This window comes from Oncorhynchus nerka, linkage group LG11 (genome assembly GCF_034236695.1).
Source record: "Oncorhynchus nerka isolate Pitt River linkage group LG11, Oner_Uvic_2.0, whole genome shotgun sequence".
In the NCBI taxonomy this organism is placed as follows: Eukaryota; Metazoa; Chordata; class Actinopteri; order Salmoniformes; family Salmonidae; genus Oncorhynchus; species Oncorhynchus nerka.
Window position 1 is genome coordinate 46,599,177 of NC_088406.1, and position 25,768 is coordinate 46,624,944.

Sequence of the window (25,768 nt, forward strand, 5' to 3'; positions counted from 1 at the left end):
GGGAGGGAGATGGGGAGATGGGGGAGATGGGGGAAAGAAGGTTGAGAAGAGGGGATGGAGAGATGGGGAGAGTGGGAGATGGGGAGAGTGGGAGAGGGGGAGATGGGGAGAGGGGGAGAGGGGGAGAGGGGAGATGGGGAGAGGGGGAGATGGGGAGAGAGGGAAAGAAGGTTGAGAAGAGGGGATGGAGAGATGGGGAGAGTGGGAGATGGGGAGAGGGGAGAGGGGGAGATGGGGAGAGGGAGAGGGGGAGAGGTGGAGATGGGGAGAGGGGAGATGGGGAGAGGGGAGAGGGAGATGGGGAGAGGGGGATGGGGAGAGGGGGAGAGGAGATGGGGAGAGGGGAGATGGAGAGATGGGGAGATGAGGGAAAGAAGGTTGAGAAGAGGGGGATGAGACAGAATAACAGAGAAAGGAGCCATTTACATGGAAATGATCAAGAGAGAAAAGGAAAAGCACTCGTTCATCTGAGGTTGGCAGGCTGCTCGTAGCAGGTACGTACAGTATGAGCATCATTTGATGGCATTCTGAAAGCGTATTTAGCTTCGGTACGCTAAATAAACACACTGTGCAAGTTTTTATTTGATTTCCAGGGTCATAAAGGAAGGACGTGAAGGGAGTAGGCAAGAGATGGAGTAGGCAAGAGATGGAGTAGGCAAGAGATGGAGTAGGCAAGAGATGGAGAAGGGAGTAGGCAAGAGATGGAGTAGGCAAGAGATGGAGAAGGGAGTACGCAAGAGATGGAGAAGGGAGTAGGCAAGAGATGGAGTAGGCAAGAGATGGAGAAGGGAGTACGCAAGAGATGGAGTAGGCAAGAGATGGAGAAGGGAGTAGGCAAGAGATGGAGTAGGCAAGAGACGGAGAAGGGAGTAGGCAAGAGATGGAGTAGGCAAGAGATGGAGAAGGGAGTAGGCAAGAGATGGAGTAGGCAAGAGATGGAGAAGGGAGTAGGCAAGAGATGGAGAAGGCAAGAGATGGAGAAGGGAGTAGGCAAGAGATGGAGAAGGGAGTAGGCAAGAGATGGAGAAGGGAGTAGGCAAGAGATGGAGAAGGCAAGAGATGGAGAAGGGAGTAGGCAAGAGATGGAGAAGGCAAGAGATGGAGAAGGGAGTAGGCAAGAGATGGATCAAATGAAAACGACAAGGCTACAAACTGAACAAACATATTGTAGATGCGTGATGCTGATCCAACTGACGTGCCTTGTTTAAATAAAGGTTAAATTAACTAAATAAAACAACTGAAGAAGGGTATAAGTTAACTTGGCTAAAAGAACTCTCGGCCTCTCTCAAAAAGGCTGTGGAACAAGTCACACACACACACACACACAGAGGGGTTTTGACATACAATTATTTCAACTTACATGTTGGACAGGAGCTATAGGAGGACGGGCTCACTGTAATGGCTGGAATGGAACGGTATCAAACACATTAAACATATGGAAACCACATTTGACTCTGTTCCATTCCAATGAGCCCATCCTCCTATAGCTCCTCCCACCAGCCTCCATTCTTCCTGCTAGGCCACCATGTCTCTGTCAATGACTGATTTCAACTGTGCTGTATCAGCTCTGTTAAAAGTAGAGATTAAGTCGGGAGTCCCATAGGGCGGCGCACAATTGGCCCAGCGGCGTCCGGGTTATTCGCTCATCGCGCTCTAGCGACTCCTTGTGGCGGGCCTGGCGCCTGCAGGCTGACCTCAGTCATCAGTTGAACGGTGTTTCCTCCGACACATTGGTGCAGCTGGCTTCCGGGTTAAGCGGGCAGGTGTTAAGAAGTGCGGTTTGGCGCCACGTCCTTATCTCCCTCCACTTGTCCAACTTCCCTACCTGCCTTTCATCCACCCATCCAGTCACTCTGCCCATCTCGACTCCCTCTTCTCTATCGAGCCCATCATGCCGTCTACCCCTCTCTCCTTCGCTGTCGCTGGCATCTCTGTGCTCGTCCCTCCGCCCTGCCTTTTGCACTTACATGGTCTTGACTTACGTATAGAACTCCTCGGCGGGCGAGGTGGATGTGTTGGTCCAGGTGACATTGCTGTCGGTGGACAGGTAGCGGAGACAGTTGACCGTGTTCCAGGGGTTGGAGCACGTGGTCCAGGGCAGGGTGGGCCGGAACGACGCCAGCAGGTAGTACAGGGCCCACGCCATGATGGTGTTGTAGTAGAACGCAATGTACAGCGCTATGATGCAGATGGCGAAGCCCACACCTACAGGGAGGGAGGGAGGGAGGGAGGGAGAGAGAGAGAGAGAGAGAGAGAGAGAGAGAGAGAGAGAGAGAGAGAGAGAGAGAGAGAGAGAGAGAGAGAGAGAGAGAATTAACGACTGTACAGGTATAATGCATTACAATGCAGTTATTATAATGCATCGTCAGACTTGTCATGAACCTGTACAGCCCGTTTATAATGTCCTATAATCACCATCTAGATGGTGAAGATAATAACTGGCGGATGGAGAGGAGAGAGTTTGTGATGGAGAGGAGAAAGTTTGTGATGGAGAGGAGAGAGTTTGTGATGGAGAGGAGAAAATTTGTGATGGAGAGGAGAAAGTTTGTGATGGAGAGGAGAGAGTTTGTGATGAGAGGAGAAAGTTTGTGATGGAGAGGAGAGCGTTTGTGATGGAGAGGAGAGAGTTTGTGACGGAGAGGAGAGAGTTTGTGATGGAGAGGAGAGAGTTTGTGACGGAGAGAGGAGAGTTTGTGATGGAGAGAGGAGAGAGTTTGTGATGGAGAGGACAGAGTTTGTGATGGAGAGGAGAACGTTTGTGATGGAGAGGAGAGAGTTTGTGACGGAGAGAGGAGAGAGTTTGTGACGGAGAGGAGAGAGTTTGTGATGGAGAGGAGAGAGTTTGACGGAGAGGAGAGAGTTTGTGACGGAGAGGAGAGAGTTTGTGATGGAGAGAGGAGAGAGTTTGTGATGGAGAGGACAGAGTTTGTGATGGAGAGGAGAGAGTTTGTGACGGAGAGAGGAGAGAGTTTGTGACGGAGAGAGGAGAGTTTGTTTTTACGTTAGGATTAACACAGGTATGAATAAGAGGAGGCAGAGAGTAGGGTAGAGAGAGCGACGAGGCAAGTGGTGGACCCCGGCATTGGACTGATTACACTACCACTATGACCAGACTCCGACCAGATGAGAAGAAAGATTGAGATGAAGGTGTGTTCTGTGTTGTGGCGCTGGTCGATGTTCACTTGCTCTGTCTATTTCAAGCTAACTCAAGTTCAACTCAAGTCGGAGATGACATTTGGAAACAACAGAGATTTACATAACATCACGTTTCTTAGCATGCTGGCATTTCTGTGGGAAATGTGACAATTTCCATTACAGAGAGCTGGACATCATCACAACAAGGGGATGCAGAGACTTTCATGAGGAACGTGCTGAAGGGGTCGGAGAGTTCATATTATCTGTCTCTCTGGATATGCCACTCCATTCCTCTCCTGACTCCTCTCCTCCCCCGACTTCTCTCCTCCCCCGACTTCTCTCCTCCCCCTACTTCTCTCCTCCCCCAACTTCTCTCTTGACTTCTCTCCTCCCTGACTTCTCTCCTCCCCCTACTTCTCTCCTCCCCCAACTTCTCTCTTGACTTCTCTCCTCCCCGCCTCCTCTCCTCATCCGACTCCTCTCCTCCCCCAACTTCTCTCTTGACTCCTCTCCTCCCCGGACTCCTCTCCTCCCCCGGACTTCTCTCGACTCCTCTCATCCCCCAACTTCTCTCTTGACTCCTCTCCTCCCGGACTCCTTTCGTCCCCGGATTTCTCTTGACTCCTCTCCTCCCCAGACTCCTCCCGACTCCACTCCACTCTTCTCCTCACCCCCGACTCCACTCCTCTCCTCCCCCGACTCCACTCCTCTCCTCCCCGACTCTACTCCTCTCCTCCCCAGACTCCTCTCCTCCCCAGACTCCTCTCCTCCCCGACTCCACTCCTCTCCTCCCCCGACTCCACTCCTCTCCTCCCCGACTCGACTCTTCTCTCCTCCCCGACTCCTCTCCTCCCCGACTCCTCTCCTCCCTGGACTCCTCTCCTCCCCGGACTTCTCTCGACTCCTCTCCTCCCGACTCCACTCCTCTCCTCCCCCGACTCCTCTCCTCCCGACTCCTCTCCTCCCGGACTTCTCTCGACCCCTCTCCTCCCCCAACTTCTCTCCTCCCGACTCCTCTCTCCCTCCCGGACTTCTCTCTTGACTCCTCTCCTCCCCGGACTCCTCTTGACTCATCTCCTCCCCCGATTTCTCTCTTGACTCCTTTCCTCCCCCGACTTCTCTCTTGACTTCTCTCCTCCCCGACTCCTCTCCTCCTCCAACTTCTCTCTTGACTCCTCTCCTCCCCCGACTTCTCTCCTGACTTCTCTCCTCCCGACTTCTCTCTTGACTTCTCTCCTCCCGACTCCTCTCCACCCCCAACTTCTCTCTTGACTTCTCTCCTCCCGACTCCTCTCCTCCCCCAACTTCTCTCTTGACTCCTCTCCTCCCCCAACTTCTCTCTTGACTTCTCTCATCCCCGACTTCTCTCCTCCCGACTCCTCTCCTCCTCCAACTTCTCTCTCGACTCCTCTCCTCCCCCGACTCCTCTCTCTCCCGACTCCTCTCCTCCCCAGACTTCTCTCGACTCCTCTCCTCCCCGACTCCACTCCTCTCCTCCCCCGACTCCTCTCCTCCCCGACTCCTCTCCTCCCCCGACTTCTCTACTCCCCTCCCGGTTTCTCTCGACTCCTCTCCTCCCCCCCGACTCCTCTCCTCCCGACTCCTCTCCTCCGCGACTCCTCTCCTCCCCAACTTCTTTCTTGACTTCTCTCCTCCCGACTCCTCTCCTCCCCCAACTTCTCTCTTGACTCCTCTCCTCCCCCGACTTCTCTCCTGACTCCTCTCCTCCACCGACTTCTCTCCTGACTTCTCTCCTCCCAGACTCCCCTACTCCTCTCCTCCCGACTCCACTCCTCTCCTCCCCCGACTCCACTCCTCCACGACTTCTCTCCTCCCGGACTTCTCTCGACTCCTCTCCTCCCGCACTTCTCTCTTGACTCCTTTCCTCCCGGACTCCTCTCCTCCCGGACTTCTCTCCACTCCTCTCCTCCCCCGACTCCTCTCCTCCCCGGACTTCTCTCTTGACTCCTCTCCTCCCCGGACTCCTCTCCTCCCCGGACTTCTCTCGACTCCTCTCATTCCCCAACTTCTCTCTTGACTCCTCTCCTCCCGGACTCCTTTCGTCCCCGGATTTCTCTCTTGACTCCTCTCCTCCCCAGACTCCTCCCCGACTCCACTCCTCCCCGACTCCCTCCTCTCCTCCCCGACTCCACTCCACTCTTCTCCTCACCCCGACTCCACTCCTCTCCGGTCTCCACTCCTCTCCTCCCCCGACTCCTCCTCTCCTCCCCGACTCCTCTCCTCTCCTCCCCCCGACTCTACTCCTCTCCTCCCCAGACTCCTCTCCTCCCCAGACTCCTCTCCTCCCGACTCCCGACTCCTCTCCTCCCCTGACTCCACCTCTCCTCCCCCGACTCGACTCCTCTCCTCCCCCAACTCCTCTCCTCCCGGACTTCTCTCGACTCCTCTCCTCTCCTCCCCCGACTCCACTCCTCTCCTCCCCCCGACTCCTCTCCTCCCGACTCCTCTCCTCCCCGGACTTCTCTCGACCCCTCTCCTCCCCCAACTTCTCTCCTCCCGACTCCTCTCCTCCCCGGACTTCTCTCTTGACTCCTCTCCTCCCGGACTCCTCTTGACTCATCTCCTACCCCGATTTCTCTCTTGACTCCTTTCCTCCCCCGACTTCTCTCTTGACTTCTCTCCTCCCCGACTCCTCTCCTCCTCCAACTTCTCTCTGATTCCTCTCCTCCCCGACTTCTCTCCTGACTTCTCTCCTCCCGACTTCTCTCTTGACTTCTCTCCTCCCCGACTCCTCTCCACCCCCAACTTCTCTCTTGACTTCTCTCCTCCCGACTCCTCTCCTCCCCCAACTTCTCTCTTGACTTCTCTCATCCCCGACTTCTCTCCTCCCCCGACTCCTCTCCTCCTCCAACTTCTCTCTCGACTCCTCTCCTCCCCCGACTCCTCTCCTCCCCGACTCCTCTCCTCCTGGACTCCTCTCCTCCCCGGACTTCTCTCGACTCCTCTCCTCCCCCCGACTCCACTCCTCTCCTCCCCGACTCCTCTCCTCCCGACTCCTCTGCTCCCGGACTTCTCTCGACCCCTCTCCTCCCCCAACTTCTCTCCTCCCCCGACTCCTCTCCTCCCCGACTTCTCTCTTGACTTCTCTCCTCCCGACTCCTCTCCTCCTCCAACTTCTCTCTTGATTCCTCTCCTCCTCCGACTTCTCTCCTGACTTCTCTCCTCCCCCAACTTCTCTCTTGACTTCTCTCCTCCCTGACTCCTCTCCACCCCCAACTTCTCTCTTGACTTCTCTCCTCCCGACTCCTCTCCTCCTCCAACTTCTCTCTTGACTCCTCTCCTCCCCGACTTCTCTCTGACTTCTCTCCTCCCCGACTTCTCTCTTGACTTCTCTCCTCCCCGACTCCTCTCCTCCCCCAACTTCTCTCTTGACTCCTCTCCTCCCCCAACTTCTCTCTTGACTCCTCTCCTCCCGGACTTCTCTTGACTCATCTCCTACCCCCAATTTCTCTCTTGACTCCTTTCCTCCCCGACTTCTCTCTTGACTTCTCTCCTCCCCGACTCCTCTCCTCCTCCAACTTCTCTCTTGACTCCTCTCCTCCCCGACTTCTCTCCTGACTTCTCTCCTCCCCCACTTCTCTCTTGACTTCTCTCCTCCCCCGACTCCTCTCCACCCCCAACTTCTCTCTTGACTTCTCTCCTCCCGACTCCTCTCCTCCCCCAACTCCTCTCTTGACTTCTCTCATCCCGACTTCTCTCCTCCCGACTCCTCTCCTCCTCCAACTTCTCTCTCGACTCCTCTCCTCCCCCGACTCCTCTCCTCCCCGACTCCTCTCCTCCCCTGGACTCCTCTCCTCCCAACTTCTCTCGACTCCTCTCCTCCCCCAACTCCTCCTCTCCTCCCCGACTCCTCTCCTCCCGACTCCTCTGCTCCCGGACTTCTCTCGACCCCTCTCCTCCCCCAACTTCTCTCCTCCCCGACTCCTCTCCTCCCCCCGACTTCTCTCTTGACTTCTCTCCTCCCGACTCCTCTCCTCCTCCAACTTCTCTCTTGATTCCTCTCCTCCTCCGACTTCTCTCCCTGACTTCTCTCCTCCCGACTTCTCTCTTGACTTCTCTCCTCCCTGACTCCTCTCCACCCCCAACTTCTCTCTTGACTTCTCTCCTCCCGACTCCTCTCCTCCTCCAACTTCTCTCTTGACTCCTCTCCTCCCCGACTTCTCTCTGACTTCTCTCCTCCCCGACTTCTCTCTTGACTTCTCTCCTCCCCCGACTCCTCTCCTCCCCCAACTTCTCTCTTGACTCCTCTCCTCCCCCAACTTCTCTCTTGACTCCTCTCCTCCCCCGGACTTCTCTTGACTCATCTCCTACCCCGATTTCTCTCTTGACTCCTTTCCTCCCCGACTTCTCTCTTGACTTCTCTCCTCCCGACTCCTCTCCTCCTCCAACTTCTCTCTTGACTCCTCTCCTCCCCGACTTCTCTCCTGACTTCTCTCCTCCCGACTTCTCTCTTGACTTCTCTCCTCCCGACTCCTCTCCACCCCCAACTTCTCTCTTGACTTCTCTCCTCCCGACTCCTCTCCTCCCCCAACTTCTCTCTTGACTCCTATCCTCCCCCAACTTCTCTCCTGACTCCTCTCCTCCCCAGACTTCTCTCCTGACTTCTCTCCTCCCGACTCCTCTCCTCCCCCCAACTTCTCTCTTGACTCCTCTCCTCCCCCTCTTCTCTCCTGACTCCTCTCCTTCCCCGACTTCTCCCCCGACTTCTCCACGACTCCTCTCCTCCCGGACTCCTCTCCTCCCTGACACCACTCCTCCCGACTCCACTCCTCTCCCCCCAACTCCACTCCACTCTTCTCCTCCCCGACTCCACTCCTCTCCTCCCGACTCCTCTCCTCCCCGCCTTCTTTCTTGACTTCTCTCCTCCCGACTCCTCTCCTCCCCCAACTTCTCTCTTGACTCCTCTCCTCCCCCGACTTCTCTCCTGACTCCTCTCCTCCACCGACTTCTCTCTGACTTCTCTCCTCCCAGACTCCCCTACTCCTCTCCTCCCGACTCCTCCTCTCCTCCCCGACTCCACTCCTCCACGACTTCTCTCCTCCCGGACTTCTCTCGACTCCTCTCCTCCCGCAACTTCTCTCTTGACTCCTTTCCTCCCCGGACTCCTCTCCTCCCCGGACTTCTCTCGACTCCTCTCCTCCCCGACTCCTCTCCTCCCCGGACTTCTCTCTTGACTCCTCTCCTCCCCGGACTCCTCTCCTCCCCGGACTTCTCTCGACTCCTCTCATTCCCCAACTTCTCTCTTGACTCCTCTCCTCCCCGGACTCCTTTCGTCCCCGGATTTCTCTCTTGACTCCTCTCCTCCCCAGACTCCTCCCCCCCGACTCCACTTCTCCCCGACTCCCTCCTCTCCTCCCGACTCCTCTCCTCTTCTCCTCCCCGACTCCACTCCTCTCCGGTCTCCACTCCTCTCCTCCCCCGACTCCACTCCTCTCCTCCCCGACTCCTCTCCTCTCCTCCCCCGACTCTCCCTCTCCTCCCAGACTCCTCTCCTCCCCAGACTCCTCTCCTCCCCGACTCCTCCTCTCCTCCCCGACTCCTCCTCTCCTCCCCCGACTCGACGCCTCTCCTCCCCCAACTCCTCTCCTCCCCGGACTTCTCTCGACTCCTCTCCTCTCCTCCCCGACTCCACTCCTCTCCTCCCCGACTCCTCTCCTCCCGACTCCTCTCCTCCCGGACTTCTCTCGACCCCCTCTCCTCCCCCAACTTCTCTCCTCCCGACTCCTCTCCTCCCGGACTTCTCTCTTGACTCCTCTCCTCCCGGACTCCTCTTGACTCATCTCCTCCCGATTTCTCTCTTGACTCCTTTCCTCCCCGACTTCTCTCTTGACTTCTCTCCTCCCGACTCCTCTCCTCCTCCAACTTCTCTCTTGATTCCTCTCCTCCCCCGACTTCTCTCCTGACTTCTCTCCTCCCGACTTCTCTCTTGACTTCTCTCCTCCCCGACTCCTCTCCACCCCCAACTTCTCTCTTGACTTCTCTCCTCCCCGACTCCTCTCCTCCCCCAACTTCTCTCTTGACTCCTCTCCTCCCCCGACTCCTCTCCTCCCCGACTCCTCTCCTCCCTGGACTCCTCTCCTCCCGGACTTCTCTCGACTCCTCTCCTCCCCCGACTCCACTCCTCTCCTCCCCGACTCCTCTCCTCCCGACTCCTCTGCTCCCGGATTTCTCTCGACCCCTCTCCTCCCCCAACTTCTCTCCTCCCCGACTCCTCTCCTCCCCGACTTCTCTCTTGACTTCTCTCCTCCCCGACTCCTCTCCTCCTCCAACTTCTCTCTTGATTCCTCTCCTCCTCCGACTTCTCTCCTGACTTCTCTCCTCCCCGACTTCTCTCTTGACTTCTCTCCTCCCTGACTCCTCTCCACCCCCAACTTCTCTCTTGACTTCTCTCCTCCCGACTCCTCTCCTCCTCCAACTTCTCTCTTGACTCCTCTCCTCCCCCGACTTCTCTCCTGACTTCTCTCCTCCCCCGACTTCTCTCTTGACTTCTCTCCTCCCCCGACTCCTCTCCTCCCCAACTTCTCTCTTGACTCCTCTCCTCCCCCAACTTCTCTCTTGACTCCTCTCCTCCCGGACTTCTCTTGACTCATCTCCTACCCCGATTTCTCTCTTGACTCCTTTCCTCCCCGACTTCTCTCTTGACTTCTCTCCTCCCGACTCCTCTCCTCCTCCAACTTCTCTCTTGACTCCTCTCCTCCCCGACTTCTCTCCTGACTTCTCTCCTCCCCGACTTCTCTCTTGACTTCTCTCCTCCCCGACTCCTCTCCACCCCCAACTTCTCTCTTGACTTCTCTCCTCCCCGACTCCTCTCCTCCCCCAACTTCTCTCTTGACTCCTCTCCTCCCCCAACTTCTCTCCTGACTCCTCTCCTCCACCGACTTCTCTCCTGACTTCTCTCCTCCCCGACTCCTCTCCTCCCCCAACTTCTCTCTTGACTCCTCTCCTCCCCCGTCTTCTCTCCTGACTCCTCTCCTTCCCCGACTTCTCCCCGACTTCTCCCGCGACTCCTCTCCTCCCCGGACTCCTCTCCTCCCTGACACCACTCCTCCCCCCACTCCACTCCTCTCCCCCAACTCCACCCACTCTTCTCCTCCCCCGACTCCTCCTCTCCTCCTCCCCGACTCCTCCCCGACTTCTCTCCTCCCCCGACTCCCCTCCTCTCCTCCCCCGACTCCTCTCCTCCCTGACTTCTCTCCTCCCCGTACTTCTCTCGACTCCTCTCCTCCCCCGACTTCTCTCTTGACTCCTTTCCTCTCCAGACTTCTCTCCTCCCGGACTTCTCTCGACTCCTCTCCTCCCCCAACTTCTCTCCTCACCGTACTTCTCTCTTGACTCCTCTCCTCCCGGACTCCTCTCCTCCCGGACTTCTCTCGACTCCTCTCCTCCCGACTTCTCTCTTGACTTCTCTCGTCCCCGACTCCTCTCCTCCCCCAACTTCTCTCTTGACTCCTCTCCTCCCCCAACTTCTCTCCTGACTCCTCTCCTCCACCGACTTCTCTCCTGACTTCTCTCCTCCCGACTCCTCTCCTCCCCCAACTTCTCTCTTGACTCCTCTCCTCCCCGTCTTCTCTCCTGACTCCTCTCCTTCCCGACTTCTTCCCGACTTCTCCCATGACTCCTCTCCTCCCGGACTTCTCTCTTGACTCCTCGCCTCCCCGACTCCTCTCCTCCCTGACACCAATCCTCCCGACTCCACTCCTCTCCCCCCAACTCCTCCATTCTTCTCCTCCCCCGACTCCACTCCTCTCCGGACTCCACTCCTCTCCTCCCCCTACTCCTCTCCTCCCCGACTCCACTCCTCCCCCGACTCTACACCTCCCCGACTTCTCTCTTGACTTCTCTCCTCCCGACTCCTCTCCTCCTCCAACTTCTCTCTTGATTCCTCTCCTCCTCCGACTTCTCTCCTGACTTCTCTCCTCCCCGACTTCTCTCTTGACTTCTCTCCTCCCTGACTCCTCTCCACCCCCAACTTCTCTCTTGACTTCTCTCCTCCCCCGACTCCTCTCCTCCTCCAACTTCTCTCTTGACTCCTCTCCTCCCCGACTTCTCTCCTGACTTCTCTCCTCCCGACTTCTCTCTTGACTTCTCTCCTCCCCGACTCCTCTCCTCCCCCAACTTCTCTCTTGACTCCTCTCCTCCCCCAACTTCTCTCTTGACTCCTCTCCTCCCGGACTTCTCTTGACTCATCTCCTACCCCGATTTCTCTCTTGACTCCTTCCCTCCCCCGACTTCTCTCTTGACTTCTCTCCTCCCGACTCCTCTCCTCCTCCAACTTCTCTCTTGACTCCTCTCCTCCCGACTTCTCTCCTGACTTCTCTCCTCCCGACTTCTCTCTTGACTTCTCTCCTCCCCGACTCCTCTCCACCCCCAACTTCTCTCTTGACTTCTCTCCTCCCGACTCCTCTCCTCCCCCAACTTCTCTCTTGACTCCTCTCCTCCCCCAACTTCTCTCCTGACTCCTCTCCTCCACCGACTTCTCTCCTGACTTCTCTCCTCCCGACTCCTCTCCTCCCCCAACTTCTCTCTTGACTCCTCTCCTCCCCGTCTTCTCTCCTGACTCCTCTCCTTCCCCGACTTCTCCCCGACTTCTCCCGCGACTCCTCTCCTCCCGGACTCCTCTCCTCCCTGACACCACTCCTCCCCGACTCCACTCCTCTCCCCCAACTCCACTCCACTCTTCTCCTCCCCCGACTCCACTCCTCTCCTCCCCCGACTCCTCCCCGACTTCTTTCCTCCCCCGACTCCCCTCCTCTCCTCCCCCGACTCCTCTCCTCCCTGACTTCTCTCCTCCCCGTACTTCTCTCGACTCCTCTCCTCCCCCGACTTCTCTCTTGACTCCTTTCCTCTCCGGACTTCTCTCCTCCCGGACTTCTCTCGACTCCTCTCCTCCCCCAACTTCTCTCCTCACCGTACTTCTCTCTTGACTCCTCTCCTCCCGGACTCCTCTCCTCCCGGACTTCTCTCGACTCCTCTCCTCCCCGACTTCTCTCTTGACTTCTCTCCTCCCGACTCCTCTCCTCCCCCAACTTCTCTCTTGACTCCTCTCCTCCCCCAACTTCTCTCCTGACTCCTCTCCTCCACCGACTTCTCTCCTGACTTCTCTCCTCCCGACTCCTCTCCTCCCCCAACTTCTCTCTTGACTCCTCTCCTCCCCGTCTTCTCTCTGACTCCTCTCCTTCCCCGACTTCTTCCCGACTTCTCCCGCGACTCCTCTCCTCCCCGGACTTCTCTCTTGACTCCTCTCCTCCCCCCGACTCCTCTCCTCCCTGACACCAATCCTCCCGACTCCACTCCTCTCCCCCAACTCCCTCCACTCTTCGCCTCCCCCGACTCCACTCCTCTCCGGACTCCACTCCTCTCCTCCCCCTACTCCTCTCCTCCCCGACTCCACTCCTCCCCGACTCTACACCTCCCCCGACTCCACTCCTCCCCTGACTCCACTCCTCTCCTCCCCCGACTCCTCCTCTCCTCCCCCGACTCCCTCCTCTCCTCCCCCGACTCCTCCCGACTTCTCACCTCCACCGACTCCCCTCCTCTCCTCCCCGACTCCTCTCCTCCCAGTACTTCTCTCGACTCCTCTCCTCCCCGACTTCTCTCTTGACTCCTTTCCTCTCCGGACTTCTCTCCTCCCCGGACTTCTCTCGACTCCTCTCCTCCCCCAACTTCTCTCCTCACCGTACTTCTCTCTTGACTCCTCTCCTCCCCGGACTCCTCTCCTCCCCGGACTTCTCTCGACTCCTCCTCCCCCGACTCCACTCCTCTCCTCCCCCAATTCCACTCCTCTCCTCCCCCGACTCCTCTCCTCCCCCAACTTCTCTCTTGACTCCTCTCCTCTCTTGACTCCTCTCCTCCCCGGACTCCTGTCCTCCCGGACTTCTCTCGACTCCTCTCCTCCCCTGACACCTCTCCTCCCCGACTCCTCTCCTCCCCCAACTACTCTCTTGACTCCTCCCTCCCCCAACTTCTCTCTTGTCTCCTCTCCTCCCCCGACTCCTCTCCTCTCTTGACTCCTCTCCTCCCGGACTCCTCTCCTCCCCTGACTCCTCTCCTCCCCCGACTCCACTCCGCCCGAGTCCACTCCTCCCGACTCAACTCCTCCCGACTCCACTCAACTCCTCTCCAGACTCCACTCCTCTCCTCCCCCCCTGACTCCTCTCCCCCGACTCCCTCCTCTCCTCCCCCGACTCCTCTCCTCCCCTGACTCCTCCTCTCCTCCCGACTTGACTCCTCCTCCCCGACTCCACTCCTCTCTGACTCCACTCCTCTCCTACCCGACTCCACTCCTCCCGAATCCTCCTCCCCTGACTCCTCCTCTCTCCCCCCGACTCCACTCCTCTTCTGACTCCTCCCTCTTGACTCCTCTCCCCTCCTGACTCCTCTCTTCAATCCTCTCCAGACTCCTCTCCTCCCCGACTCCACTCGTCTCCTCCCCGACTCCACTCCTCGCCTCCTCCGACTCCACTCCTCTCCCGACTCCTCCTCTCCCTGACTCCTACCCTCTCGACTCTTCTCCCCTCCTGACTCCTCTCCTCCCCGACTCCACTCCTCTCCTGACTCCTCCCCTCTCAACTCCTCTCCCTTCCTGACGCCTCTCCACTCCCCCTCCCCCCCCGATCCCTCTCCTCCCAGACTCCTCCTCTCCTACCTGACTCCACTCCTCTCCTACCCGACTCAACTCCTCTCCCGACTCCACTCTTCTCCTCCCCGACTCCTCTCCTCTCCTGACTCCTCCCCTCTCGACCCCTCTCCCCTCCTGACTCCTCTCCTCTCCCCTCCTGACTCCTCTCCCCTCCTGACGCCTCTCCTCCCCTCCCCCTCCCGATGCCTCTCCTCCCCGACTCCACTCCTCTCCTACCTGACTCCTCCTCTCCTACCCGACTCAACCCCTCTCCCGACTCCTCTCCCTCTCCTCCCCGACTCCTCCTCTCCTCCCCCGACTCCTCTCCTCCACGACTTCTCTCCTCCCGGACTTCTCTCGACTCCTCTCCTCCCGCAACTTCTCTCTTGACTCCTTTCCTCCCGGACTCCTCCCGGACTTCTCTCGACTCCTCTCCTCCGCGACTCCTCTCCTCCCCGGACTTCTCTCTTGACTCCTCTCCTCCCCGGACACCTTTCGTCCCCGGATTTCTCTCTTGACTCCTTTCCTCCCGGACTCCTCCCGACTCCACTCCTCCCCCGACTCCCTCCTCTCCTCCCGACTCCACTCCACTCTTCTCCTCACCCCGACTCCACTCCTCTCCCGGTCTCCTCCTCTCCTCCCCCGACTCCACTCCTCTCCTCCCCGACTATACTCCTCTACTCCCCCGACTCCTCTCCTCTCCTCCCCAGACTCCTCTCCTCCCCAGACTCCTCTCCTCCCCGACTCCACTCCTCTCCTCCCCCGACTCGACTCCTCTCCTCCCCCGACTCCTCTCCTCCCCGACTCCTCTCCTCCCTGGACTCCTCTCTCCTCCCGGACTTCTCTCGACTCCTCTCCTCCCCGACTCCACTCCTCCCCACCCCCGACTCCACTCCTCTCCTCCCCCGAGTCCTCTCCTCCCGACTCCTCTCCTCCCGGACTTCTCTCGACCCCTCTCCTCCCCCAACTTCTCTCCTCCCCGACTCCTCTCCTCCCGGACTTCTCTCTTGACTCCTCTCCTCCCGGACTCCTCTTGACTCATCTCCTCCCCGATTTCTCTCTTGACTCCTCTCCTCCCCTGACACCTCTCCTCCCCCGACTCCTCTCCTCCCCCAACTACTCTCTTGACTCCTCCCCTCCCCCAACTTCTCTCTTGTCTCCTCTCCTCCCCCGACTCCTCTCCTCTCTTGACTCCTCTCCTCCCGGACTCCTCTCCTCCCCTGACTCCTCTCCTCCCCCGACTCCACTCCGCCCGAGTCCACTCCCCCGACTCAACTCCTCCCGACTCCACTCAACTCCTCTCCAGACTCCACTCCTCTCCTCCCCTCCCTGACTCCTCTCCCCCGACTCCACTCCTCTCCTCCCCCGACTCCTCTCCTCCCCTGACTCCACTCCTCTCCTCCCGACTTGACTCCACTCCTCCCCCGACTCCACTCCTCTCTGACTCCACTCCTCTCCTACCCGACTCCACTCCTCCCCGAATCCTCCTCCCCTGACTCCACTCCTCTCCTCCCCCGACTCCACTCCTCTTCTGACTCCTCCCCTCTGACTCCTCTCCCCTCCTGACTCCTCTCTTCAATCCTCTCCAGACTCCTCTCCTCCCGACTCCACTCGTCTCCTCCCCGACTCCACTCCTCGCCTCCTCCGACTCCTCCTCTCCCGACTCCACTCCTCTCCTGACTCCTACCCTCTCCTCGACTCTTCTCCCCTCCTGACTCCTCTCCTCCCCCGACTCCACTCCTCTCCTGACTCCTCCCTCTCAACTCCTCTCCCTTCCTGACGCCTCTCCACTCCCCTCCCCCTCCCGATCCCTCTCCTCCCAGACTCCACTCCTCTCCTACCTGACTCCACTCCTCTCCTACCCGACTCAACTCCTCTCCCGACTCCACTCTTCTCCTCCCCCGACTCCTCTCCTCTCCTGACTCCTCCCCTCTCGACCCCTCTCCCCTCCTGACTCCTCTCCTCTCCCCTCCTGACTCCTCTCCCCCTCCTGACGCCTCTCCACTCCCCTCCCCCTCCCGATGCCTCTCCTCCCGACTCCACTCCTCTCCTACCTGACTCCACTCCTCTCCTACCCGACTCAACCCCTCTCCCGACTCCACTCCTCTCCTCCCCCCGACTCCCTCCTCTCCTCCCCTTTACTCCTCTCCTCCCGACTTCTCTCCTCCCGGACTTCTCTCGACTCCTCTCCTCCCGCAACTTCTCTCTTGACTCCTTTCCTCCCCGGACTCCTCCCCGGACTTCTCTCGACTCCTCTCCTCCGCGACTCCTCTCCTCCCCGGACTTCTCTCTTGACTCCTCTCCTCCCGGACACCTTTCGTCCCAGTTTCTCTCTTGACTCCTTTCCTCCCGGACTCCTCCCGACTCCACTCCTCCCCGACTCCCTCCTCTCCTCCCGACTCCACTCCACTCTTCTCCTCACCCCGACTCCACTCCTCTCCGGTCTCCACTCCTCTCCTCTCCTCCCCAGACTCCTCTCCTCCCCAGACTCCTCTCTCCCGACTCCACTCCTCTCCTCCCCCGACTCGACTCCTCTCCTCCCCCGACTCCTCTCCTCCCGACTCCTCTCCTCCCTGGACTCCTCTCCTCCCCGGACTTCTCTCGACTCCTCTCCTCCCCCCGACTCCACTCCTCCCCACCCCGACTCCACTCCTCTCCTCCCCGAGTCCTCTCCTCCCGACTCCTCTCCTCCCGGACTTCTCTCGACCCCTCTCCTCCCCCAACTTCTCTCCTCCCGACTCCTCTCCTCCCCCGGACTTCTCTCTTGACTCCTCTCCTCCCCGGACTCCTCTTGACTCATCTCCTCCCCCGATTTCTCTCTTGACTCCTTTCCTCCCCGACTTCTCTCTTGACTTCTCTCCTCCCCGACTCCTCTCCTCCTCCAACTTCTCTCTTGACTCCTCTCCTCCCCCGACTTCTCTCCTGACTTCTCTCCTCCCGACTCCTCTCCTCCTCCAACTTCTCTCTTGACTCCTCTCCTCCCCCAACTTCTCTCTTGACTTCTCTCCTCCCGACTCCTCTCCTCCCCCAACTTCTCTCTTGACTCCGTTCCTCCCGGACTCCTCTCCTCCCCGGATTTCTCTCGACTCCTCTCCTCCCGACTCCTCTCCTCCCGGACTTCTCTCTTGACTCCTCTCCTCCCGGACTCCCCTCCTCCCGGACTTCTCTCGACTCCTCTCATCCCCCAACTTCTCTCTTGACTCCTCTCCTCCCGGACTCCTTTCGTCCCAGTTTCTCTCTTGACTCCTTTCCTCCCGGACTCCTCCCGACTCCACTCCTCCCCGACTCCCTCCTCTCCTCCCCGACCACTCCACTCTTCTCCTCACCCCGACTCCACTCCTCTCCGGTCTCCACTCCTCCCCTCCCCCGACTCCACTCCTCTCCTCCCCGACTCTACTCCTCTACTCCCCGACTCCTCTCCTCTCCTCCCCAGACTCCTCTCCTCCCCAGACTCCTCTCATCCCCGACTCCACTCCTCTCCTCCCCCGACTCAACTCCTCTCCTCCCCGACTCCTCTCCTCCCTGGACTCCTCTCCTCCCGGACTTCTCTCGACTCCTCTCCTCCCCGACTCCACTCTTCTCCTCACCCCCGACTCCACTCCTCTCCGGTCTCCTCCTCCCCTCCCCCGACTCCACTCCTCTCCTCCCCGACTCTACTCCTCTACTCCCCCGACTCCTCTCCTCTCCTCCCCAGACTCCTCTCCTCCCCAGACTCCTCTCCTCCCGACTCCACTCCTCTCCTCCCACGACTCAACTCCTCTCCTCCCCGACTCCTCTCCTCCCTGGACTCCTCTCCTCCCGGACTTCTCTCGACTCCTCTCCTCCCCGACTCCACTCCTCTCCTCCCACGACTCAACTCCTCTCCTCCCCGACTCCTCTCCTCCCTGGACTCCTCTCCTCCCGGACTTCTCTCGACCCCTCTCTCCCCAACTTCTCTCCTCCCGACTCCTCTCCTCCCCGGACTTCTCTCTTGACTCCTCTCCTCCCGGACTCCTCTTGACTCATCTCCTCCCCGATTTCTCTCTTGACTCCTTTCCTCCCCCGACTTCTCTCTTGACTCCTCTCCTCCCGACTCCTCTCCTCCTCCAACTTCTCTCTGACTCCTCTCCTCCCCCAACTTCTCTCCTGACTTCTCTCCTCCCGACTCCTCTCCTCCTCCAACTTCTCTCTTGACTCCTCTCCTCCCCCAACTTCTCTCTTGACTTCTCTCCTCCCGACTCCTCTCCTCCCCCAACTTCTCTCTTGACTCCGTTCCTCCGCGGACTCCTCTCCTCCCGGATTTCTCTCGACTCCTCTCCTCCCCCGACTCCTCTCCTCCCGACTCCTCTCCTCCCCCGACTCCTCTCCTCCCCCGACTTCTCTCTTGACTTCTCTCCTCCCGACTCCTCTCCTCCTCCAACTTCTCTCTTGACTCCTCTCCTCCCCAACTTCTCTCCTGACTTCTCTCCTCCCGACTCCTCTCCTCCTCCAACTTCTCTCTTGACTCCTCTCCTCCCCCAACTTCTCTCTTGACTTCTCTCCTCCCGACTCCTCTCCTCCCCCAACTTCTCTCTTGACTCCGTTCCTCCCGGACTCCTCTCCTCCCGGATTTCTCTCGACTCCTCTCCTCCCCCGACTCCTCTCCTCCCGACTCCTCTCCTCCCCGACTTCTCTCCTGACTCCTCTCCTCCACCGACTTCTCTCCTGACTTCTCTCCTCCCAGACTCCCCTACTCCTCTCCTCCCCGACTCCACTCCTCTCCTCCCCCGACTCCACTCCTCGCCTCCCCCGACTCCACTCCTCCTCCCCGACTCCTCTCCTCCACGACTTCTCTCCTCCCGGACTTCTCTCGACTCCTCTCCTCTCCGGACTCCTCTTGACTCATCTCCTCCCCCAATTTCTCTCTTGACTCCTTTCCTCCCCGACTTCTCTCTTGACTTCTCTCCTCCCCGACTCCTCTCCTCCTCCAACTTCTCTCTTGACTCCTCTCCTCCCCCGACTTCTCTCCTGACTTCTCTCCTCCCCGACTCCTCTCCTCCTCCAACTTCTCTCTTGACTCCTCTCCTCCCCCAACTTTTCTCTTGACTTCTCTCCTCCCGAATCCTCTCCTCCCCAACTTCTCTCTTGACTCCGTTCCTCCCGGACTCCTCTCCTCCCCGGATTTCTCTCGACTCCTCTCCTCCCCGACTCCTCTCCTCCCGACTCCTCTCCTCCCGACTTCTCTCGACCCCTCTCCTCCCCCAACTTCTCTCCTCCCCGACTCCTCTCCTCCCGGATTTCTCTCTTGACTCCTCTCCTCCCGGACTCCTCTTGACTCATCTCCTCCCCCGATTTCTCTCTTGACTCCTTTCCTCCCCGACTTCTCTCTTGACTTCTCTCCTCCCGACTCCTCTCCTCCTCCAACTTCTCTCTTGACTCCTCTCCTCCCCGACTTCTCTCCTGACTTCTCTCCTCCCGACTCCTCTCCTCCTCCAACTTCTCTCTTGACTCCTCTCCTCCCCCAACTTCTCTCTTGACTTCTCTCCTCCCGACTCCTCTCCTCCCCAACTTCTCTCTTGACTCCGTTCCTCCCGGACTCCTCTCCTCCCGGATTTCTCTCGACTCCTCTCCTCCCCCGACTCCTCTCCTCCCGACTCCTCTCCTCCCCCGACTTCTCTCCTGACTCCTCTCCTCCACCGACTTCTCTCCTGACTTCTCTCCTCCCAGACTCCCCTACTCCTCTCCTCCCGACTCCACTCCTCTCCTCCCCGACTCCACTCCTCTCCTCCCCGACTCCTCTCCTCCCGACTTCTCTCCTCCCCGGACTTCTCTCGACTCCTCTCCTCCCCGACTCCTCTCCTCCCCGGACTTCTCTCTTGACTCCTCTCCTCCCGGACTCCTCTCCTCCCGGACTTCTCTCGACTCCTCTCATCCCCCAACTTCTCTCTTGACTCCTCTCCTCCCGGACTCCTTTCGTCCCCGGTTTCTCTCTTGACTCCTCTCCTCCCGACTCCTCCCGACTCCACTCCTCCCCGACTCCCTCCTCTCCTCCCCGACTCCCTCCACTCTTCTCCTCCCCCGACTCCACTCCTCTCCTCCCCCGACTCCACTCCTCTCCTCCCCAGACTCCTCTCCTCCCCAGACTCCTCCTCTCCTCCCCGACTCCACTCCTCTCCTCCCCCGACTCGACTCCTCTCCTCCCCGACTCCTCTCCTCCCGACTCCTCTCCTCCCTGGACTCCTCTCCTCCCGGACTTCTCTCGACTCCTCTCCTCCCCGACTCCACTCCTCTCCGACTCCACTCCTCTCCTCCCCCGACTCCACTCCTCTCCTCCCCGACTCCTCTCCTCCCGACTCCTCTCCTCCCGGACTTCTCTCGACCCCTCTCCTCCCCCAACTTCTCTCCTCCCCGACTCCTCTCCTCCCCGGACTTCTCTCTTGACTCCTCTCCTCCCCGGACTCCTCTTGACTCATCTCCTCCCCGATTTCTCTCTTGACTCCTTTCCTCCCCGACTTCTCTCTTGACTTCTCTCCTCCCCGACTCCTCTCCTCCTCCAACTTCTCTCTTGACTCCTCTCCTCCCCCGACTTCTCTCCTGACTTCTCTCCTCCCGACTTCTCTCTTGACTTCTCTCCTCCCCGACTCCTCTCCACCCCCAACTTCTCTCTTGACTTCTCTCCTCCCGACTCTGCTCCTCCCCCAACTTCTCTCTTGACTCCTCTCCTCCCCCAACTTCTCTCTTGACTCCTCTCCTCCCCGGATTTCTCTCTTGACTCCTTTCCTCCCCGACTTCTCTCTTGGCTTCTCTCCTCCCGACTCCTCTCCTCCTCCAACTTCTCTCTTGACTCCTCTCCTCCCTCGACTTCTCTCTGACTTCTCTCCTCCCGACTCCTATCCTCCTCCAACTTCTCTCTTGACTCCTCTCCTCCCTCGACTTCTCTCCTGACTTCTCTCCTCCCCGACTCCTATCCTCCCCCAACTTCTCTCTTGACTCCTCTCCTCCCCGTCTTCTCTCCTGACTCCTCTCCTTCCCCGACTTCTCCCCCGACTTCTCCCGCGACTCCTCTCCTCCCGGACTTCTCTCTTGACTCCTCTCCTCCCCCGACTCCTCTCCTCCCTGACACCACTCCTCCCCGACTCCACTCCTCTCCTCCCCCGACTCCACTCCTCTCCTCCCCGACTCCACTCCACTCCTCTCCTCTCATGACTCCTACCCTCTCAACTCCTCTCCCCTCCTGACTCCTCTGCTCTCCCGACTCCTCTCCTCTCCCCTCCCCCTCCCGACGCCTCTCCTCCCCAGACTCCTCAACTCCCCGACTCCTCTCTTCTCCCCGGCTCCTCTCTTCTCCCCCCGGCTCATCTCTTCTCCCCGGCTCACCTCTTCTCCCGAGACTCATCCCTTCTCCCCCGACTCATCCCTTCTCCCCTGACTCATCTCTTCTCCCCGACTCATCCCTTCTCCCCGACTCATCCCTTCTCCCCCGACTCATCCCTTCTCCCCCGACTCATCCCTTCTCCCTGACTCATCTCTTCTCCCCCGACTCATCCCTTCTCCCCCGACTCATCCCTTCTCCCCCGACTCATCCCTTGTCCCCCGACTCATCTCTTCTCCCCTAACTCATCTCTTCTCCATAACACTTATAAAAATAGTTTTGCCAAGCGTCATTGTGTTAACAAAATGTGTCAAATCCACCCCTCCCCTCCTCTCCTCTCTTCTCCCCTCCTCTCTTCTTACCCTTGAAGATGGGGCAGATGTGTTTCCAGATGGAGATGCAGCCGCTGCGGTGGAACTGCCCCAGAGCCAGCTCCATGTAGAACAGAGGCACGCCGCCGAATACCGCCATCAACATGTAGGGCAGCAGGAAGGCACCTGGGACAACAGGTAAAAGACAGAGGGGAGAAGGGGAGTGTGGGGAGAGAGAGGGATGAGGAGATAGACAGAGGGGGGTAGATAAAGGGGTAGGGGGAGAGCGAGAGAAAAAAAGAGGGTGTTGGAGTATATTGAGTAAAAATCCTTTCATTCATGAGTCAAAAATATAAACTCCACATGTTTCATAGCTGCACTCTTTGTCGGATGTCTACACACCTCATCTGACAACAACATCTGGAACATTCAACACCGACCTGCACCTGACCCTAAAGGCCAAGGGGAGTGAGGGGAGGAATTGGACATGTCAGAGAGAGAAAAAAGACATGCAGAACCCTGGAGACTACCAGGGAGATAGGCTCCAGTCCAGACAAGCCCTGTCTCTTTCTCTATTTGATTAGGAATGTATATCTGTGTGGTTGACATGAAAGCAAAGATAACTGTTGATTGAGTAGCTGGGGCTAAGAGACAGGTTATTAAGCAATGAAAGAGAGAGAGAGTCAGAGAGAGCGAGAGGGAGAGAGTCAGAGAGAGAGAGAGAGAGAGAGTCAGAGAGAGAGTCAGAGAGAGAGCCAGAGAGAGCGTCAGAGAGAGAGAGAGAGAGAGAGAGAGAGAGAGAGAGAGAGAGAAAGAGAGAGAGAGAGAGGGGGAGAGAGAGAGAGGAGAGAGAGAGAGAGGGGGAGAGAAAGAGAGAAATACAAAGAACAACAATTAATAGTGTTGCTTCTATCAAGTGTCCCCCTGTCTCCCATCTCTCTCTCTCTCTCTCTTTCCCTCGTAACAGAGAAACAGGATATTGCAAAGATTTTGTTATTGCAAATTCAATAAAATGGAATCGGAGGCCTGTATTTGATGTGAGGGGGAGAGTTGTAGAAAAGCAGGGAGGACAACAGAGTTCCCTTGTAAACATCTGGGGACATTAGAGGAACATTTATTTATGGTTGTCTTCATTACAGAAGACATCAGGTTTAACATATATTTACCCAGCGCTATTTCTTTCCAAGGTGTAAATGTTACTTTGATCCACGTTTTGGTTGGTTTGAATGGTCTGTATTTTCCAGACGCTCTGTCCGATTTATCCCTGTTTTATGGTTCTTTGTCTAGCTATATGATTATTTGTGGAAAGACGTTGGGTGAAAAACTATTTTCAATCTGCATTAATGTTTATTGTTACCAGTATACTGTAGATGGTTTTGTTGTATCTGTCCATTTCCTCAACCTCCCCTTCCCCAGCTACAGATTCTTTCCTTTCCAGTGTTACATTTTCCCTCAACCTGGGTCGTGTTCATTAGGCACCAATCGGAAGAAAACAGCCTGAAAGAAGGAGGGAGTACCTAGAATTGTCCAATAAGAAATGCTTATTTGAGCTTTTTGCAACAGCGTGCTCCAATGAACAGGTCTCACCTCCGCCGTTTTGGTAGCAGATGTAGGGGAAGCGCCACACATTTCCCAGGTCCACGGCGTAGCCAATCACAGACAACAGAAAGTCCATCTTCTTGCTCCAGGTCTCCCGGGGCCGGTCCAGACTGGTCTGCTGGACCACTAGAGTCCTGGGGGCCCCTGTGGGTACACCTTCCGCTCCCTCCTTTGGGCTCTGTGCTGTGGACGTGGGGTACCCGTTGGACACCCCTCCTGACCCCCCACCAGAGTTCACTTTGGGGTCCCCCTTCTCTGCCACCCCTCCGTCAGCCAGCATGAGTCTGCCGTTCTCCTGCGATGACTCCTCCCCTTTCTCTTTCTCTCCCCCTTCGTTCTCTCTGTCCATCACCATTGACTGCGTCATCTCCATGGCGATGGCCGGTGGTTAGGGGCGTGGTGTGGTTGTTAGCAGAGACAGTGGACTTTTTGGCACGGTGTGATGAGGTGCCCATCAGGGGATGAGGGGTAGCATAGAGAGAGATAGAGAGAGAGAGAGAGAGAGAGAGAGAGCAGGTGTGACTGGGCCAGGTGGGACTCTTTGCCTGGCACCACCACCTTTTATGACAAACGCCAGCGGGGCCACAACCGGTACCAGACTGCAACACAAACACAACATCACCGGTGTTATTTACCATTGTGAATTACCTGTGTATTTTTTCCCCTCTAATGGTTTGTGGTCTTTTTGCTTTGGGCTTCTCTGGAATATCCTGAGTGATTAGTTCACACGGGGAAAGACGGAGACAAATGGGTGAAGTCACTGAGACTGACTGGTAATACGTCACTATGGGGTTAAAAGTGTGAAACACTGGGGGAAATGTGAAATGTGAAAGTCCCTGCCAAATAAGGCCTGAGGGGATTCTGCTAGAACACGTTGGTTTATTTTCTTTCTTGACATTGTTGTAACTGCCCGAAGCTACAATCACATCTGATTTCTTGGGTCTCTATACATTTGGAGATAAAATACCAAACTTGAACCTCACCACATACATTAGACGAAAGGGGGGGGGGGGGGGGGGATATACAGGCAGCAACAAGATTTGAAAGGAAGAGAAACAGAGTTAGAAGAAGTACATAGTTTGATAGATCAAGTCAACGTGCAGTCGGTGTGTTAAGGCAGGGTGGAACGAGTTGATCGGGGGAAATGCATCCAGAAACCAACAGACTTCCTGAAAATTGTTACTTGATACCCTGGTAACACATATTTTCTACAAGAAAACATGTACGTTCCACATATTCTTCTTGTACAGCACTTTGTCCTCGTTTTCCTTTTGACAGTATGAGTATAATCAAGATATCATGATTTACGAAATTCAAATGACTGGTTAAATCAAATTAAGAATTTTTTTTACAATTTTTTTTTTACAGAAAATAAAATATTTAACTACTTTGAATTTTTAACCCCTTTTTAATTTGTATGTTGAACTACTTTTTAAATGTATTTGTATGTTGAACTACTTTTCAGTGTGGTCACAGTAGATATTTACCACAGTTATATGCAGAAGTACCCAACGGGAGAATTTCTCCAGTCAGTTCCATTGTGTTGCCTGTTTGTTTAAATACATGTATTGTCACTGTAACTACCCTTCATGGGTCATTATCATGTACCTTTCATTTAATCCATATACACATAGATGTTAGACAGACTATAAGTCTAGCAGTAGACTGAAAACGTAGTGTACTAGTGTCCAATAATAGTGCTGTAATGTACAGACTCACAATAAGGTCATTGAATAAAGTCGTGTACTTTATATAATGGAACATTAGGAGAGCTCCGTGTAATGATGGTTAACTGTCACTGAAACCACATGCTATCCTTTTATTTACGGGCCTTCCTTTTCCTACAATGTATTTATTCACATTACTAGGGAGCTATTTTCTACATCTCTCCTGAGAGGCTCTAAATCCTACCGCGTTGTCTATGTTTGAATTTCACACTGGAAGAAAAAATATCTATATAATTGTGCGTCGTAAAAATTGGCAGCGGCCATGAACATCAATCAAAAAAGAACATGTATTAAATATGCACTATAATACATTGACTCACATTTTTCATTTGGCCATTTGTTTTTATTGACAAACGTTGACCACATAACCCGCTTAAGAAGTCCCATGATTTGAGTAAGAAATTAGTTCAACTGAAAAAAAGGAAGAAGGAAAAAAAACGTTTTTTTTTTTTTTGCGCAAATCGCCTCGTTTATACTCGTTTGCTTCAATTGGAATTGAATGGGAAAGAGTTCATTCAAATGGAATGCCCTTATCCCGATTAAAAGTCATTGTCCAGCAATTCTCCATGGAATTCCAGTCCATACCCCTATCAGTCACGCAGAATGCTCCTATCCAAGCCGCATAGGGCACCTGGACTGACATCCAGGACTGTGGATGCAGTCTCGATGGATATACAGAAATGAAGATGAGACAAGAACAGCTGGAAGACAGAGTGCAAAGTGTGACACCCCAAAGAGGTACTTCCTGGTAAAGTGCAGCTGAAATACTGGGGGTAACAATTAGCTCAAACTCATCAGGGAAATGAAACTTGCTCTAAAGTTCTGTATCTTTTCCTCTCTGGGTTGCCGTGTAGCACTTACATCAGCTCGTCACTGAGTAACGTCAAACAACCGCTTCTTAATCAAAGAAAGTCCAGCTGAGGATGAAATCGTTGAGCAACATATCTGGAATATCATTGCGATCAGATCCCACAAGAATCCGACAAGTTTGGAAAATAGGAGCAATTTGGAGCTATGAAGAAAATGC

At 56.5% G+C, this 25,768-nt stretch overlaps 1 pseudogene; it reads right to left on the reverse strand.

The window, feature by feature from the left end:
- The window catches only part of LOC115137813 (sodium-dependent serotonin transporter-like), a 40,542-nt pseudogene that overhangs the window by 13,808 nt on the left and 966 nt on the right, over nt 1–25,768 (reverse strand).